Source organism: Protopterus annectens, chromosome 3.part0 (genome assembly GCF_019279795.1).
Source record: "Protopterus annectens isolate FY-2018-M chromosome 3.part0, PAN1.0, whole genome shotgun sequence".
Lineage (NCBI taxonomy): Eukaryota > Metazoa > Chordata > Ceratodontiformes > Protopteridae > Protopterus > Protopterus annectens.
The window spans coordinates 648345003-648362738 of NC_056731.1; the positions used below are offsets into that span (position 1 = coordinate 648345003).

Genomic DNA, 17736 nt, shown 5'->3' on the forward strand with positions numbered 1-17736 from the left:
TGGGATAGGAATCTAAACCGGCCAAGCTGTTGGCTCCGATCATAAGGAATGGAAGACAACTGGTTCCAAAGACCTCATATCTGTGGAGCACCACTAAGGAAACCAGGATACTGGAGCTGAAGCTTCTAGGCAAGCACCCAAAGCTGATAGAATGAGGCCTACCCTTGTTTGTATCTGTAGGAAGGACTATATCAACTGCTCCAGTTCAGATATCTTTCAACTCCCAATGGACAGAGATGACCAAACCAAGGAGACCACCAAAGGGGGTTTAAAAGATCATCGACCAGGCAATGGATCAGGCCTACTAGTCTGAGTTGGGGAAGCTCAGATCTGACATGAGGACTCAGGTGAAAACTCCTGTGGATTGAAGGAGAAAAGGGAAAGAGAGTCCATCCCAAAAGAACCACCTAATCAGGAAAGGGCTTGGTATGCTAATGGCTGGGGAAGATTCCTTGTTAATGACTGAAGCTGAAGGGAATCGACTCTAAGGTAGAGGACACCAAAAAACAAACAGAGTGCTGAAAGTAGTCACCAATAAACCAAGAAAGCACTGTGACAGCAGTTTACACCCAAGGACCTTTATTCACAGCACAGAACAGAAAAATAACGCTGATCACTTCCCAGTACGTGTTCGTCCAAAACTGCTTCAGAATAATTATATAAACTCCTTCCCTCCATTATATACCACAAGTAATTCACATAAATTACTCATTAAGTGGCATAATTAAACATAATTAATTAACAGTAGTTCATTCATAAAAATTAATTGCACAAACACTAAAACCAATTCAACACTAAAGAAAATATCTCCTCATCATATAAACCTTCACTTACTACATATTCTAAAGAGCCATACATGTTAAAAACCTTTTTTAATAAATGTTTAAAATGTCAAATAAATACATATTCAATTAAAAATTCAATTAAAAAGCCTACCATATTCATTATGTAGAACAAATACTAACATCAATACTTTGCTGACCTCTAGTGTCCAAAATAAATATAACCCTGAATGCTAATAATTCATAATATATTAAATCCATAAAATACATTAATTTAGGATGCAGGGGTATATATTCATTTAATCCATGACCGCTATCAGCCCTTAATCTTACTATCCACTTAGCTTCAAGCGCTTCGGTGATGTTCCGTAGACCCCCCCTTATACTCTCATATGTTCTCCCTATAACTAGAAATTTAAAGACATGTTCCATGTCATTATTAATAATGTGTCTGGCCAAGGCATTCACTTTGTTCTTTTTATGGATGGTCTAGGCAGCTTTTTAGGTAAGATGTGCTGTGGAGTTTTTCGTATGATAAATAACTGACTTCTTGTTACAGGATTGTATTTGTTTTGGAGAACATCAGAGGAAAATACAAACGTGCAGATATATTCTTTTTTGTGATTGTAAATAGAAGTTTTTTTAGGCAAGATGTGCTGTGGAGTCATTTGTGTGATAAATTACTGACTTCTTGTTACAGGTTTGTATGTGTTCTGGAGAACACAAGTGGAAAATGTTAATATGTGCAGTTATATTCTGTGCTTGTGATTGCAAACTGAAATGTTATGAATATAAGAGGAAAATGCAAACGTGCAGATATATTATTTTGTGAATTGAAATGTTCTAAGTGAAAGCGTAGTCACCATTTTAGACAAGATGTGCTGTGGAGTTGCTTGTATGATAAATTACTGACTTCTTGTTGCAGGCTTTTATGTGTTCTGGAGAACAGAAGTGGAAAATGTAAATATGTGTAGATATAGGTTCATAGGTTCATACTAGGCTATCTGCCCTAGGGCATTTATAAGCCTAGCCAGAATGTGTTTGGCTTTCGCCACCCATTTTAAATTTATTTTGCTATGCCCTTTTTCGAGGTTAGTATACTGTGCCTCTGTCTAACAGTGACACAGAAGTGATACCCGGGGTAAACCTACGAGCTCCCATCCACTCATCAAGATTCCTCTTGAAGAGAGTCAATGAGGGACTCTGCCTAACCTGGACTGGGATTTTATTCCAGAGTGAAGGGAGCCTCTGGGTTATGAATCTGTCCCTCCATCATGTCCTATTTATTTCAGTGCTGAGGTTCAAGTCTCGAGCGTAGCTCGATGGGATTTGGATTTTCTGAGGTGCAGCATGTCCATTAATTCCGGGTTGGACATGGCTTTATACGTCAGGCACAGATCGCCTCTGAACAGGCGATATGCCACTGAGTAGAGCTGGAGTTTCTTTAACCGGGCAGCATATGGCATCTGTTTGAGCCCTTTGATCCTCTTGGTGAGGTACTTTTGGGGTCTTTCCAGTTGCTGCAGGTGTCTGGTAAGGTACATCCCAAAAGGGGAATTGTACTCAATTATGGGCCTGATGAGGGATGAGTAAAGAGGCACGATGACCTCCCCTGATCTAGATGTGAATCCCTTCATGATTAGGTGGGCTATATAAAATGTTTTTCTAACCACTTTGACCACACGGTTGTCAAATGAGAGATTGCTATCAACTTGGGTCCCCAGGTCCCTAATTACTTCTGTACTTAATGGATTACCACCTATGTGGTAATTTGTGGGCACTTTATTTTTGCCAAAGGGGATGACTATACACTTTTTGGCATTTAGCTTGAGGCCATGGCTGTGGCACCAGTTGTCTGTTTCTATGAGGCCCTTTTGGAGGATGCTTGTGTCGACTGGAGAGTCGATTATGGCGCCCAGTTTGCAGTCATCTGCGAACTTGGTCAGCCACAGTCCTTCCGTGTTGGCCTGTACCTCCGAGAAATATATACCAAACAAGAGAGGTCCCAGGACTGAGCCTTGTGGAACACCACTTGTAACTGGTTTGGAGTCTGACATGGCTCCAGCAATTCTAACCATGTGGGTTCTGTCCTTGAGCCAGTTTGCAATCCATCTGGTGACATAGGGGTTTATATTTAAGCTGGTGAGCTTATCTATAATGCCCAAATGGGGTATTGTATCGAAGGCTTTTGCGAGGTCCAGGTAGGCTGTGTGGACCACCTTCCCCTCGTCAATCGCCTTGGTGACTGTTTCAAAGAAATCAACCAGGTTTAAGAGGCAGGATCTGCCCTTAACAAAGCCGAACTGTGTAGGATCCAGTGTCTGTAGTTCCCCAATATCTTTATTTATGAGGTCCATGATGATCTTTCCATAGCTTTGCAGACCAAGCTAGTCAGGCTTATGGGGCGATAGTTTCCAGGATCCGTTGAGGCACCACCTTTATGGAGAAGGACCACTGTTGCTGTATGCCACTCTTTGGGCACATATCCTGTAGTAAGGCTAAGACTGAACAGTAGTTTTATGTTTGGGTTTATCTCTTCTTGGAGTTCATGTAGGACGCAGCCCGGGACACCGTCTGGTCCCATTGATGCTGTGTTTTTTTGCTTTGGAGAGGGCGGCTCTTACCTGAGCATCTGAGATGTCAGGGGGGCAGCACTCTGCTGGGATAGATATTTGCCCTTTTGGTGGGGAGAAGTTTGCGCTGAACCTGTTAGCTAGGACGTTGGCAATGTCTGTGGGTTCAGTGTAATGTCCTTCAAGGATGCATCTGCAGTCCTAACATATGGGGTTGTCCTGCCTCAGGCAGCCCTTCGGTCGGCCGGATTCCAAAGTCTGGGTCTGGCCTCGGCTGATGTCGCACTTCACCCGACGTCATAGCTGCTGGGGTATAAAGGCATCACCCAACGCCATTTTCCTCAGTCTTTCTTGCCGCGCGGTGCCCGAAGCAGAAGCTGTTCGCAAGTGCCGGTCGGTCAGATCCAGAGATTTCTACTACCGAAGACTTCTAAAAAAGCTAAGTACCCCGTTGGGGACTCTTTCTTGCCTCAGCCGATGTCAGACAAAGTAAATAATTGTTTAACTTGTGGGAAACAAATACCTCATAAGGATTTCCACTCTTACTGCCTTCCTTGCTTAGGCCCAGACCACGACATATCAGCTTGTTTAGCCTGTGCCTCCTTCAACCGACGGACACTTAGACGTCGGTCGGAGTTTGCAGAAGAGTTTTTTGGTCCCACCTTTGCATATAAAATGCCGTCGGAGACTCCGACTACACAATTAGCTAAAAAGCGCAAGGAAAAGGACCGACACTCGCGGCCCGCGGTTTCGGCTGAAACCACGGTTAGGCCTACCGCGAGTGTCTTGGTTTCGGCTGAAACCGAGTCCTCAGTCCTCCCTTCGGCCGAAAGCATGCCTCCGATAACCGAGGCCACACAGGCCATGGCTGAATCGGCTACAGAAATTACTGCTGCAGAAGCAGGCACCCAGGATTTGTCAGACACTATTCCTTTAGACATCTCTACTCCTGCACGTGCGGCTGCTAGACCCCCTGCTTCTATGTCTGTCAAGGCTTTTTCCAGGGCTAAAGCAGCCAAAATTTCCAAGACCTTACCTACAAAAGCTCCCTCTCACAGGCCTACCTGTAGTTCACAGATACTCAGCCTTGCTGAGGACCTTATTTCTTTGATCAGGGGATCCCAACCTCACCCAGACAGGGCCTCTCAACCCCCTCCAGATAAGAGGCCTAGGACTGAACCCCCTGAACCTCTCTCTTCAGACTATTCCTCGGATGGCTCAGATATATCTGACCATCAGGAAGGCCCATATTCACCTTATGAGGATTCTGATGCAGAAGACTCCATCCCTTCTGCTTCTCCTCCTGAAGAATTTTCTTTTGGGGAAACCCTACACTCTATGAGGGAACACTTCCAATGGCAGGGCCAGGATTTTTCAGATTCAAGGAAAAGGCTAAGGACCTTTTTACACTTACCACAGCATAGGCCTTTAGCCATACCTCCTGTACTATCAGTTGTTGATGATGCATATAATGATGCCAGTACTGCCCCTTATTCTCTTCCTCCGGCCCCTGCCAAGCCTGACAGATATTACAGGGTCCCGGACTCTCACTACCATTTGTATAAGTCTCATGTTGCAGACCCAGAAACCATTTCTCAGGGCCCTAAAGGTGTTGCAGCTGCCTCTGCCAAAAACCCTCTTCCCTCTGAAAGGGAATCTAGAGCATTAGAGAGATGGGGTAAAAAGGTTTATACATCTGCTACTCTTTCTGCCAGGGCCTTAAACTGTCAATTTCACATGATACAGTACCAGGAATTTTTGTTAGACCAGCTAAATAAAAAACTGTCCTCTCCTGAACCTATAGACTGTAAGTCCCTTCAGGATTTGGTACATAACTCTCAGCAGGTCAGTAATCATTTTTTAAAATGTGGCTATGATGCACTGGAGGCTTCTTTTAGATCAGCTATGACTGGAGCAGTGATTCGAAGGCATGCCTGGTTAAAAGAGCAATCCTTACCAGACCATGTTAAGTCAAAACTCCTAGATGCTCCTATGGAGAAACAAAGTTTGTTTGGCTCCCCTGCACAGGAGGTTCTAAAGAAAGTGGAAGAAAAAGCAAAATCTGTCCAAACAGTCAAGGATTTTTTGCAGGTCCAACCTCCGAGGTTTAGCAGAAATTGGCCTTCGAAGAATTGGTCCTTTCCAGACACCTCCAGAGCACAGAGAGGCAGGAATAGACGCCCAAGAGGCAGAAGTCAATCTAGGGGTGCCTACATGGGTCATCAGTGGCAACCTGCCAACCAGAGAAGTGCTGCCACAGCTGCGACTACAACCACTTCCACAGGACAGACACAATGACTTGGCTCTGATTCCGCCTACCAGGGAACAACTGGAAGCACCCTTGGGCGGAAAGCTAGCTTTATTTTCAGAAAACTGGCATTGCATTACAGGAGACAAATGGACTTTACAAACAATAGACAAAGGCTACAGGTTTCACTTCCACACTCTACCAAAAAAGAGAGGAATGCCAAACCTTCCACCAAGCCAAAAAACAGAGGCTCTAAAACAAATCATCAGCTTACTAAGGATGAGAGCAATAGAAAAGGTAGCATTTATGGAACAAGGCCAAGGATTTTACTCCAGACTATTCCTTGTACCAAGAAAAGAAAATCAATGGAGACCTATTCTCGACTTGTCCGCACTGAACACATACCTCATTGTTCCAAAATTCAAAATGCTAACCCTCCAGCAACTTCTTCCCATGTTGGGCAAGGAGTCTTGGCTGGTGACTCTAGATCTCAAGGAGGCATACCTGCACGTCCCTATACGACCAGATTGCAGAAGACACCTCAGATTTCTTGCAGGATCAGAGCATTATCAATTCTCAGCATTGCCCTTTGGCTTATCTACTGCACCCAGAGTATTCACGAAATGCCTGGCATCAGTAATTGCTCATTGCCGGCTTCAGGGAATTCAAATTTACCCATACCTGGACGACTGCCTAATACAAGCGGACAACAAGACAAAATTAATAAAGGATTTGGCCAATGTCATACAACTGTTGCAAGCCTTGGGATACACAGTCAACATTCAAAAATCAAGGCTAGTACCATCCCAAAGGATAACATTTTTGGGTGCAGAACTGGATACAACTCAGATGGCTTTTCTCACAGAGGAAAAACAAAAGCAACTACCAGTCTATTTCATGGCATTAACAACACAAACTCAGCTTACTGCAAGGAAAGTCCTGCAAGCCCTGGGTTACATGGCATCCTGCATAATATTGATCCCGCATGCCAGGCTGCATATGAGAAAGTTACAATGGTACCTATGGAATGTATGGTCTCAACACAAGCACAGTCTAGAAGCCCACATTCCAATTATTCCATGCCTGAAAAAAGAATTCCTGTGGTGGGCTCAGGCCTGTCAGATAAACAGAGGATTGCCTTTCCACAAACCACATCCAAGCCAGACCATCACCACGGACGCCTCAGACCTAGGCTGGGGGGCACACATGGAAGACAAGTGTATACAAGGCCTATGGTCCCAAGACCAGCTGAATCTACACATAAATCTAAAGGAGATGCTGGCAGTGAAGCATGCAATCGAGGCATTCAGACCATTCCTCCAACAAGGTCACCTGCTGATAAGGATGGACAATACCACAGTCATGTGGTACATCAACAAACAGGGAGGTACACACTCATACCCTCTATGCCGGATGGCAATGGACCTGTGGAATTTGGCCCTGAATCTCAACATTCAACTGCAGGCCAGATTTGTACCAGGAAAAGAAAATTCACTAGCAGACACCTTAAGCAGAACTACCACGGATGCTCACGAATGGATGCTGCATCCAGATATCTTCAAAACCATAACAAAGAAATGGGGAATGCCAGAGATAGACCTGTTCGCCTCCCCACACAACCACCAATTGAAGAAATTCTGCTCAAGAGTATACCACCCACTTGCCTGGAGGGTGGACTCTCTTTCTTTCAGCTGGAAGAACCTGACAGCATATGCATTTCCACCTCTTCCTTTGATGTACAAAGTCCTACTGAAGATCAGAGAGGAACAGCCAAAGGTAATCCTGATAGCTCCAGACTGGCCAAGACAACATTGGTACCCGCTACTGAGAAGCATGTCTTGGGCACACTCATGGCCTCTACCTCTATGTCCCTTACTTCTAACACAGAACAACTACAAGACCCTGCATCCAAACTTGAAAACACTGCAGCTAACTGCTTGGAATATTGCATAAAACAAAATCAACCAGATTTATCTCAGAGGGTTAAGGACATTATCCTGGAGGCTCGCAGACCCTCCACAAGGAAAACATATTCAGCCAAATGGAAAAGATTCCTCATTTGGAGTGCAGCAAAGGGAGTGAATGTCTCATTGGCAAACATAGCACACATCCTGGAATACTTAGCAGAACTGTTCCACAATGGCCTGTCCTACTCCTCCATTAAGATTCATGCATCAGCAATTTTAGCAGAGTACAACATGGATCCTCCTGTCCTCTCTCATCCTCTACTCAGGCAGTTCTTGAGAGGAATCAAAAACGTAAAGCCTCCAAGGAAACCACCTCTGCCTGCATGGGATCTCAACTTTGTGCTGGAAAAATTAACACTTCCCCCTTTTGAACCAGCAGCAACAGCAGACTTGCAGTTCTTATCTTGGAAAACTGCATTCCTGCTAGCAATCACTTCAGCAAGAAGGGTATCTGAGTTACAGGCATTAATGGCAGTACAGCCTTTCCTTATCTTCCATCAGGACAGAGTGTCTCTGAGAACCAATCCTACTTTTATGCCAAAGGTGGTCTCCAGGGTATCCTTGAACCAAGCTATACATTTACCTACATTCTTCCCCAACCCACAGAACAGGGGGGAACGACTACTACACACCTTGGATGTGCACAGACAACTACGCTACTATCTGGACAGAACTAAGGCCAGCAGAAAAACTGACCAGCTTCTGGTAGCATATGCAACAGGAGTACAAGGAAAAGCAATTTCAAAACAGACAATCTCAAAATGGATAGGAAATTGCATTAGATTCTGCTACTCTTTTCATGGAAAGACAACTCCTGAAAATATCAGGCCTCACTCCACAAGAGCTACAGCCACCACTACAGCTTTCCTACGAGGAGTGGCTACCAAAGACATTTTAGAAGCTGCTACTTGGAGCTCCGTGCATACATTTGCCAAGCATTATAACCTTCCTTTATACTCCAGATCCCGAGCAGGTTTTGCAACTGCTGTTTTGCAAGGGATCTTAACTACACCATCATTATCTTAGTGCCTCCTCCCCCAGTTTGGCTATGGTATTCTACCCATATGTTAGGACTGCAGATGCATCCTTGAAGGGCATAGTACAGTTTTGTACCTAACATAAATGTAGATGTCCGATAGGTATGCATCTGCAGTCAGGATTACCCACCCTCCTTCCCCTCTGTGGTATTCCTAGGGTACTTACCCCTCTTTTAGCTAGCTGGGGGAATCTATTATGGTGTATTTGTTTGTATGTATATATGTATATATATTTTGCTCTCTACTGTTTGGAATTATCTGCATTTATCCAAATTTAGCCTTCCTAGAGGGCACCTGGCATCTGGGGCAAGAAGCACTGAGGAAAATGGCGTCAGCTGATGCCTTTATACCCCAGCAGCTATGACGTCGGGTGAAGTGCGATATCAGCCGAGGCCAGACCCAGACTTTGGAATCCGGCCGACCGAAGGGCTGCCTGAGGCAGGACAACCCCATATGTTAGGACTGCAGATGCATACCTATCGGACATCTACATTTATGGTAGGTACAAAACTGTGCTTTTTTTGTCATTTTGGACTAATTCTGAGCATATCTGGGAATTACCACCCAGGTTCCTAACATAACTAAAGAAAGCCTTGTGATTATCCTTAGTGCCCTGTGCAATTTTTCTCTCGAAGCTGGCCTTAGACAATTTTATGAGTGCCCATAGTTTTTTGCTAATACTGATCATTGATGCCTTCCCTTTTTGGGATTTTGCTCTATCATTTATTAGCTTCCTCCTTCTATTGTATAATTTGTTTATGGCTGGGGTCCATCAGACAGGATTATTCTGTGCTTGTGACTGTAAACTGACATGTTATTGAAATTTGAATCTAGATACTTTATAAATAAGCTTTTAGAAGTGTATTACATATAGTTCAGATTTCTAGTTCAGTTAATGGCATGTAACTTGTAGGATGTTGCTTTAAATTGGCTTGTTCACACCAGAGCAATGTATTGGTTGGTTTTAGTTGTGTGTCTTAAGAGGATATTTAAACTAAGAGCTGTTTTTAAAATGTGTTAGACATCTGAAGAAGTGGGGGTTACCCACGAAAGCACTTGTGTCGAATAAAGATTTTTATACTGGATTCTACACCCGTCTCCAAGTCCTGGTGTTTTGCTTTTTATTGTAATACCAGTTTACATTGCTGATAAGACATGGTAGCTGCAGTGCACATCCCCATGTAATGTCCAGATTTATTTATTATTTTTTAATGCTGCAAACCAGGAGATAATATTTTAGGAGGTTAATACCTAAGTGGTAGTTTTATTCCCCTTAGAATGAAAGTGCCATCTACTATCTGAAATCCCAGCTTGAGAAGCAAGAAATCATGAGCCCAGTAAGTCCATTAAGGAGTGATGTAACCATCTCTGCCATTTGACATAGATGTTCTTCATGTTTCACTGTTGCAGTTATTACATTTAGGTAATCTGCTGGCAGGTTGCCCTCAATCGGCCTGAATTCCAAAGTCTTGGGTCCTGCATCGGTTGCTGTCTTCACTTCCATAACTTCAGGTCGTCAGGGGTATAAAACATGCAGCCGACGCCATTTTCTTTAGTCTTTCTTGCCGCGCAGTGCCCGAAGCAGAAGCATTTCGCAAGTGCTGGTCGGTCGACTACTGAAATATTCGAGTTTGAGTTTCAGAACCGAAGTCTTCACTAAAGCTAAGTACCCCGTTCGGGAAACTTTTTTTCTTGCTTTTTACCGATGTCAGAAAAAGTTAATAATTGTATTACTTGTGGGAAGCAAGTACCTCATAAGGATTTCCATTTACACTGTATTCCTTGCCTAGGCCCTGATCACAGCATGCCTGGCTGTCGGTTTTCTGCTAGATTTAACCAACGCACTATTAAGCGTCAGTATATTTTTGCATCAAAGTATTTTGGAAATAGATTTAACTACCCTGAAATGTCGTTGGATAGCAATCTGACTACTGGAGTACATAAAAAACTCAAAGAAAAGGACAGAGAAAGGCAGTTGAGATCCAAAACCAATGACGAAGCTTCTCCTAAGTCTGTCGCCAGTCCACCGGTACTCAGTGAGGCGCTTTCGCAGCCCTGATACCCGCTATCTTCAAGTCGCAGGCCTCTACCGACACCCATGTGGAGTCCGGCATGCCGCAAGATACTCAAGGTATTGGACCGATGGATGTAACTCCCTCAGATGGGTCCGGAGCCGCTGAGCAGGCACCGGCTTCTGAGGGTGTATTCAGACCTCAACATTTATATATCAAACCGACGACAGCTGCAAAACCAAAGACAAAGGCAACATCTAAAACTAAAAAACTGACACATGAGCCACGTGCACAGGCCTCTATGCCTAAAAACAGATGATCAAAATGGCTGAAGACCTTATTACCTTGATCAGGGGTACCCATCCCCGTCCAGATAAGAGGCCTAGGCAAGACACTGATTATAAATCTTCAGATCAGGTTTCTATTTCTTCTGATTCCTGTTCTGATCAGGAATTATCTATACCTCCCTATGAGGATTCTGATGTTGAGGAGTCTATTCCATCTACATCTCCTCCAGAAGATTATTCATTTGGAGAAACCTTGCATACTTTGTGGGAGCATTTTCACTGGGAGAGTCAAGACTGTTCAGAATCAAAAAAGAGGCTCAAGGATTTCCTTCTTCTCCCTCAGCGCAAGCCTTTAGCCATTCCTCCTGTTTTAGACATTGTGGATGATGTGTTTTCGGAGTCTAGTTTGACCCCTGACTCCTTACCTCCGGCTCCCAGTAAGCCTGACAGATATTACAGGGTCCCTGACTCTCATAAATTTTTATTTAGAAACTCTGCTGCTGATCCTGAAACTATTTCACAGGGTCCAAAGGGAGTTAAGGCCTCAACAGCAAAAAATCCTACCCCCTCTTGACAGAGATTCAAGGGCGCTAGACAGATGGGGAAAAAAGGTTTATACATCTGCAACCTTGGCAGTCAGGGCCTTAAACTGTCAATTTCATATGTTTAAGTACCAACAACATGTTATGGGATTGCTGAAACAGAAAATGATGTTGATTTCAGAATGTGCAGAAAATAAAGAATTGCAGTAATTATTGCATGCAGCTGAACAAGTTGGAAAGCATACTTTGCAATGTGGTTTTGATTCCTTAGAGGCCTCCTGCAGGGCCGCAGTTACTGGATCTGTGATTAGGAGGCATGCCTGGTTAAAGGAACAAAATTTGCCTGATCATGTTAAAGCTAAATTACTAGATGCACCTTTACAGCATGATTCTCTGTTGGGTATTAAGGCAGAAGAGGTTTTAAAGAAAATGGAAGACAAAGCTAAGTCTATGCAAACTGTTAAAAACTTCTTACAAGTGCAGCCACCAAGATTCACTAGACACTGGCCTACAAAAAAATGGTCCTTTCCTGTGTCAGACAGAGCTCAAAGGGGCAAATCCAGATGCCCAAAGGGTTCCAGATACCAGGCACAAGATTCTTACAGGTCAAAGCAACAGGGCGCATCTACCTCCAAATCAGGAGGAGATAAAGCGCAAACCTACAGAAAACACTCCCAATGACTTCCCTCTGCCTAAACCAAGCACTTATCTTTTGACAGCACCCTTAGGGGGAAAATTAACACTTTTTGCTCAAAATTGGCATTTAATAACCCAGGACAAGTGAGTACTAAACATAGTATCACAGGGATACAGATTCCATTTTCACACTTTGCCAATGGCAAACGGTTGGCCAGATCTGCCCACAAATGAATAGGCAGAGGCACAGAAACAGGTTGCATCCCTCGTTGATATGGGGGCCATTCAACCAGTACCAGAACAGGAAAAAGAACAAGATTTTTACTCAAGACTGTTCTTGGTACCCAGGAAGGGCAAGGCCTGGCAGCCAATACTGGATTTATCAATTTTGAACACATACCCGGACATTCCAAAATTCAAAATGCTGACTTTGCAGCAGCTTCTGCCTATGCTGGGCAAGAATGCTTGGCTGGTGACATTAGACCTAAAAGAGGCATGCCTGCATGTCCCAATAGGACAGTCGTGCAGAAGATACCTCAGATTCAAGGCTGGCTTAATGCATTACCAATTCTCTGCACTGCCCTTTGGCTTATCTACTGCACCCAGGGTTTTTACAAAGTGGCTGACACCAGTGATTGCATTTTGCAGACAAAGAAGTATACAAATATATCCTTACTTGGATGACTGTCTCATTCAATCAGAGAACAAGGACACTCTTCTTCAACACCTGGCATTTGTGAAAAGGCTTCTAACATGCCTAGGGTACACAATAAATGAAAAGAAATCACAACTAGTACCATCTCAAAATATAACATTCCCGGGTGCAAGCTTGAATACAACTGCCCAGATGGCTTACCTTGCGCCAGACAAACAAAGGCAACTGACTACTTACTTCAAACTGATGGCAATAAAAACCCAGTCTTCTGCAAGACAAATTCTGCAGTCTCTGGGCTTCATGGCATCCTGCATCCTACTAATTCCATATGCAAGACTGTATATGAGGAAACTTCAATGGTACCTAAAAAATTTATGAAGTCAGCATTCACACAGTCTGGAAACAATGATTCCTCTCATTCCCTGCCTGCAACAGGAGTTGGCAAAGGCCTGTCACCAAAACATGGGATGGCCCTTCACTCTACCCCTGCCAGCCAAACATTAACAACAGACGCATCAGATTATGCCTGGGGGGCCCACATGGCAGGAAGATGCATTCAGGGCATATGGGCACCAAAACAAATGCATCTACATATCAACCAGAAAGAGATGCTAGCTGTTCAAAATGCCCTAACAGCCTTCAAGGACTTCATCCAGGACAACTACTGATAAAGATGGACAACACCACAGTCATGTGGTATATAAACAAGCAAGGGGGCACCCACTCATACCCCCTTCGCAGATTATCCATGGCACTGGGGGACACTGCTTTGACCTACCAAATACATCTTCAAGCCCAATTCCTGCCAAGAAAACAAAACACTCTGGCAGACGATTTAAGCAGAAACCTTATGGATCCTCACGAGTGGAAACTAAATCCACAGGTCTTCAGCATGATAACAGAGAACTGGGGGAGCTCAGACATAGATCTATTTGCCTCTCCTCAAAATTATCAATTGAAAAGATTCTGCACAAGGACTTATCACAGACAAGCATGGAAAGTGGACACCCTATCCTTCAGTTGGAAAAACCTATCCGTTTACGCCTTTCCTCTTCTGCCTCTACTACCCAAGGTCCTCCTAAAAGTCAGACAAGAGAAGCCAAAGATAATATTAATTGCCCCAGACTGGCCCCGCCAATACTGGTACCCAATCCTAAGGAATTTGTCTCAGTACCCAGCATGGACTTTGCCTCAAAGACCACAACTACTGTCCCAGCAAAACAATCAGATTCTGCACAATCAACTACAGACTCTAAACCTGGCAGCATGGCTAATCATGTAGTCATACAAACAACACCTCTCTGTAAAGCTGTGATGGATGTTATTTTGGAAGCCAGAAGGCCTAGTACTAGATAATCTTATGCTGACAAGTGGAAGAGATTCTGTGCTTGGAATCAAGCACAAGGAATTGATACAGCAGAACCACATATTCCTCAGATATTACAATACTTAACTGAGATGCTTGACAAAGGCCTATCTTTCTCATCAATCAAAATCCATGCCTGTGCCATTTTGGCTCATTACAATACAGAGCCACCAATCTTTTCTCATCCTTTACTAAAGCAGTATCTTAGAGGAGCCAAAAATTTAAGGCCCCCTAGAAGATCACCATTAACTGCATGGGACCTCAATTATGTGTTGGAAAAGAAAGCTCACCCTGCCTCCATTTGAACCAGCTGCTACCGCTGATATAAAGTTCTTATCATGTAAGGCAGATCTGCTACTATCAATTACTTCCGCAAGAAGAGTTTCAGAGCTACAGGCCCTCATGGCTGTAGAGCCTTTTATCATACTTTACCCAGACAGGGTGTCTCTGAGGACAAATCCTACTTTTATGCCTAAGGTGGTTTCCAGTGTGGCTCTTAACCAAACAATTCATCTGCCAACTTTTTATCCAAATCTGCAGAACGAAGGGGAGAGAATTCTGCATTCCTTGGAAGTACACAGACAGCTAAGATTCTACTTGAGCAGGACTAAAGCTCTAAGAAAAACTGAGCAATTACTAGTGTCATATGCTTCAGGATCAGAAGGAAAGGCTATTTCAAAGCAGACAATTTCAAAGTGGATAAGCCACTGCATCCGTTTCTGCTACTTACACCATGGTAAACCTGTGCCCAAGGGCATTAGGTCTCATTCCACCAGAGCTGCAGCTACTTCAGCAGTCTTTCTCAGAGGAGTACCAACCAAAGACATTCTAGAGGCTACTACTTGGAGTTCTGTTCACACCTTTACAAAGCTTTACCATTTGCTTCGCTACTCTAAGTCCAGGGCAGGCTTTGTCACTGCAGTGCTGCAGGGCCTTATAGCCGCACCTAATGCTGTTTAGCTCCAGCCTCCCAACCATAGCTTTGGGATTCTACCCAAATGTAATGACTGCAACATTGAAACACGAAGAACATAGTACAGTTGTGTGCACTTACCATAACTGTAGATGTTCGAGTGTATTCACTGTTGCAGTCCAGGTTACCCTCCCGCCATCCCCCTGTCATTCTGAAATGTATCTTTCCTTCACTATCTTCTACAACGTATGTGGTTTATTTGCTTGTAGATGAAGGTAAATTTTATATTGATGCATGTATTTATATATATATATATATATATAAAAACATTGCTATCTTTTTGGGGGCATCTGACATCGGGGGCAAGAAAAACTAAAGAAAATGGTATCGGCTGCATGTTTTATACCCGTGACGACCCGACGTGATGGAAGAGAAGACAGCAACCGACACAGGACTCAAGACTTTGGAATTCAGGCCGACTGAGGGCAACCTGCCAGCAGATTACCCAAATGTAATGACTGCAACAGTGAATACACTTGAACATCTACATTTATGGTAAGTGTGCACAACTGTACTTTCCTGCAGCAGTACAAAAAATCAGCAAAGCTTAAAATTCGACTGGCCACCAAAGAGTGGAACCAGATAGCAGGGGCCGTGCAGCTTGACTGGGTGAAGCAGTTGTACAAAACATAGAGACAAAAAAAGACCCTTCTCTTTTTTATAAACTCAGTCACCCTGTCCTAGTACTGATGTGCCTTTCCCATTTGCTTGAGTTACTCCATCAAAGGAATGTACCCATTCAAGCTCAAATGTTATGTACTTGAAGACACAGCCCCAGTTTTGGAGTGCCTGAAAGGGAGCATGTAGTCTTTATTCAGTACACCACTATAATGTGCATTAAATACATCCATAATTACCTGTAGCTTAAGTTGGTAGTTTACTAATTTCTTTCATCAATTTTAGGAGTACCGTGAGTGCTACCACAAGAGTGACAATACCTCTCTACTGATTACTGGATATTTGTTCACTGGTGTATTAGTGCTTTAGTAGTATAAGTTCACTAATATACAGGACATATTTATATTAGTGCTTCCGTAGTATTAGTTCACTAATGTACAGGACATATTTATATTAGTGCTTCAGTAGTATTAATTCACTAATATACAGGGCATATTTATGGTAGTGTTTCAGTAGTATTAGTTCTCTAATATACAGGGCATGTTTATATTAGTGCTTCAGTAGCATTAGTTCACTAATATACAGGGCATATTTGTGTTAGTGCTTCAGTAGTTGTTCACTAATATACAGGGCATGTTTATATTAGTGCTTCAGTAGTATTAGTTCACTAATATACAGGGAATATTTATGTTAGTGCTTCAGTAGTTTTAATTCACTAATATACAGGACATATTTATATTAGTGCTTCAGTAGTATTAGTTCACTAATATACAGGACATATTTATATTAGTGCTTCAGTAGTAGTAGTTCACTAATATACAGGACATATTTATGTTAGTGCTTCAGTAGTATTAATTCACTAATATACAGGACATATTTATATTAGTGTTTCAGTAGTATTAGTTCACTAATATACAAGACATATTTATATTCATGCTTCAGTAGTATTAATTCACTAATATACAAGGACATATTTATATACTTTTGTGCTGGGTTTGTACCTTGCAAGAGGTGGTATTATCTATTTATGCATAGCAGGCAGGCTTGGGGCACAGTGATGGCTCCTTTTATTTTGTGCCATTTTATGCCTTTTGTTCATTTACATTTTGGAGTGAAAAAGACTGCTGATACAAATAGGTATGGAGAACTCGAAAGTATTTGTGTACTTTCTACTTTCCTTACAACTCAAAGTTTTGCTCTAGTTTCCCTAATGATTAACATAAATTGGTAAATTGTCTAAGTGGATTTGGAGCAATCTGGTAGAACTAGAATAATAATATAATTCAGAGGTTCACTGCATTTGGATTAGTATGTTCTTACCTGATTGTACTTTTGGTCTGTGCTCTTTCATGTAACCATGTATCCCACTGTGCATTTTTGTCCTTATGGTGCATGAGTCCTAAGTACTTTAGGGCAGGAAAGGATTACTATAGTGATATCTTGAAATTTCAGGTACTTTATGTTCTAGCTTATGCTTGTAAAAAAATGCCACCATTTATATTGGAACCTGATGCGTCAAATGATGCTTGGCCCCTTTCTTTCAGACACTTTTTGTGTATGTTACCCTATTTATCTTCTAGATATTTTTATTTGTTGTGTATGAGCAGGTGTTTTACAATATGTGAATTGCAAATAATCTGCAAGATTACATTTTTAGAAACTGATTATAATGTTTATCATAATATTTACTATTGCAGTCCTGACTTTTGGGATTCCTGCCTGGAGGTAGCCCAACTGGTCAGCTTGACGTCCGGGGCTCTACCTTCCCAATACTACAGAAAGATGTTAGTAGCAGAACAGTTGTGTTGGCTGGTGCCACCTTCAAATCATTCTTGTATGACTAAAATCAGCTGAGGACTCTGGTGCCAACAGATAATATTTCAGGAGGTTGTATATGTTAATGGAAGTTTTATTCCCCTTAGAATGAAAGTGCCATCCACTATCTGAAATCCCAACTTGATGAGCAAGAAATCATGAACCGAGTAAGTCCATTAAAGTGTGATATAACCACACAGGTTATTATCTAAATGGACCAGATAA

At 42.7% G+C, this 17736-nt stretch overlaps 1 protein-coding gene across 1 annotated transcript in view; it reads left to right on the plus strand.

The window, feature by feature from the left end:
* TMEM245 (transmembrane protein 245) overlaps positions 1 to 17736 on the plus strand; it is a 1232464-nt gene that overhangs the window by 1088834 nt on the left and 125894 nt on the right. The window lies entirely within an intron of this gene.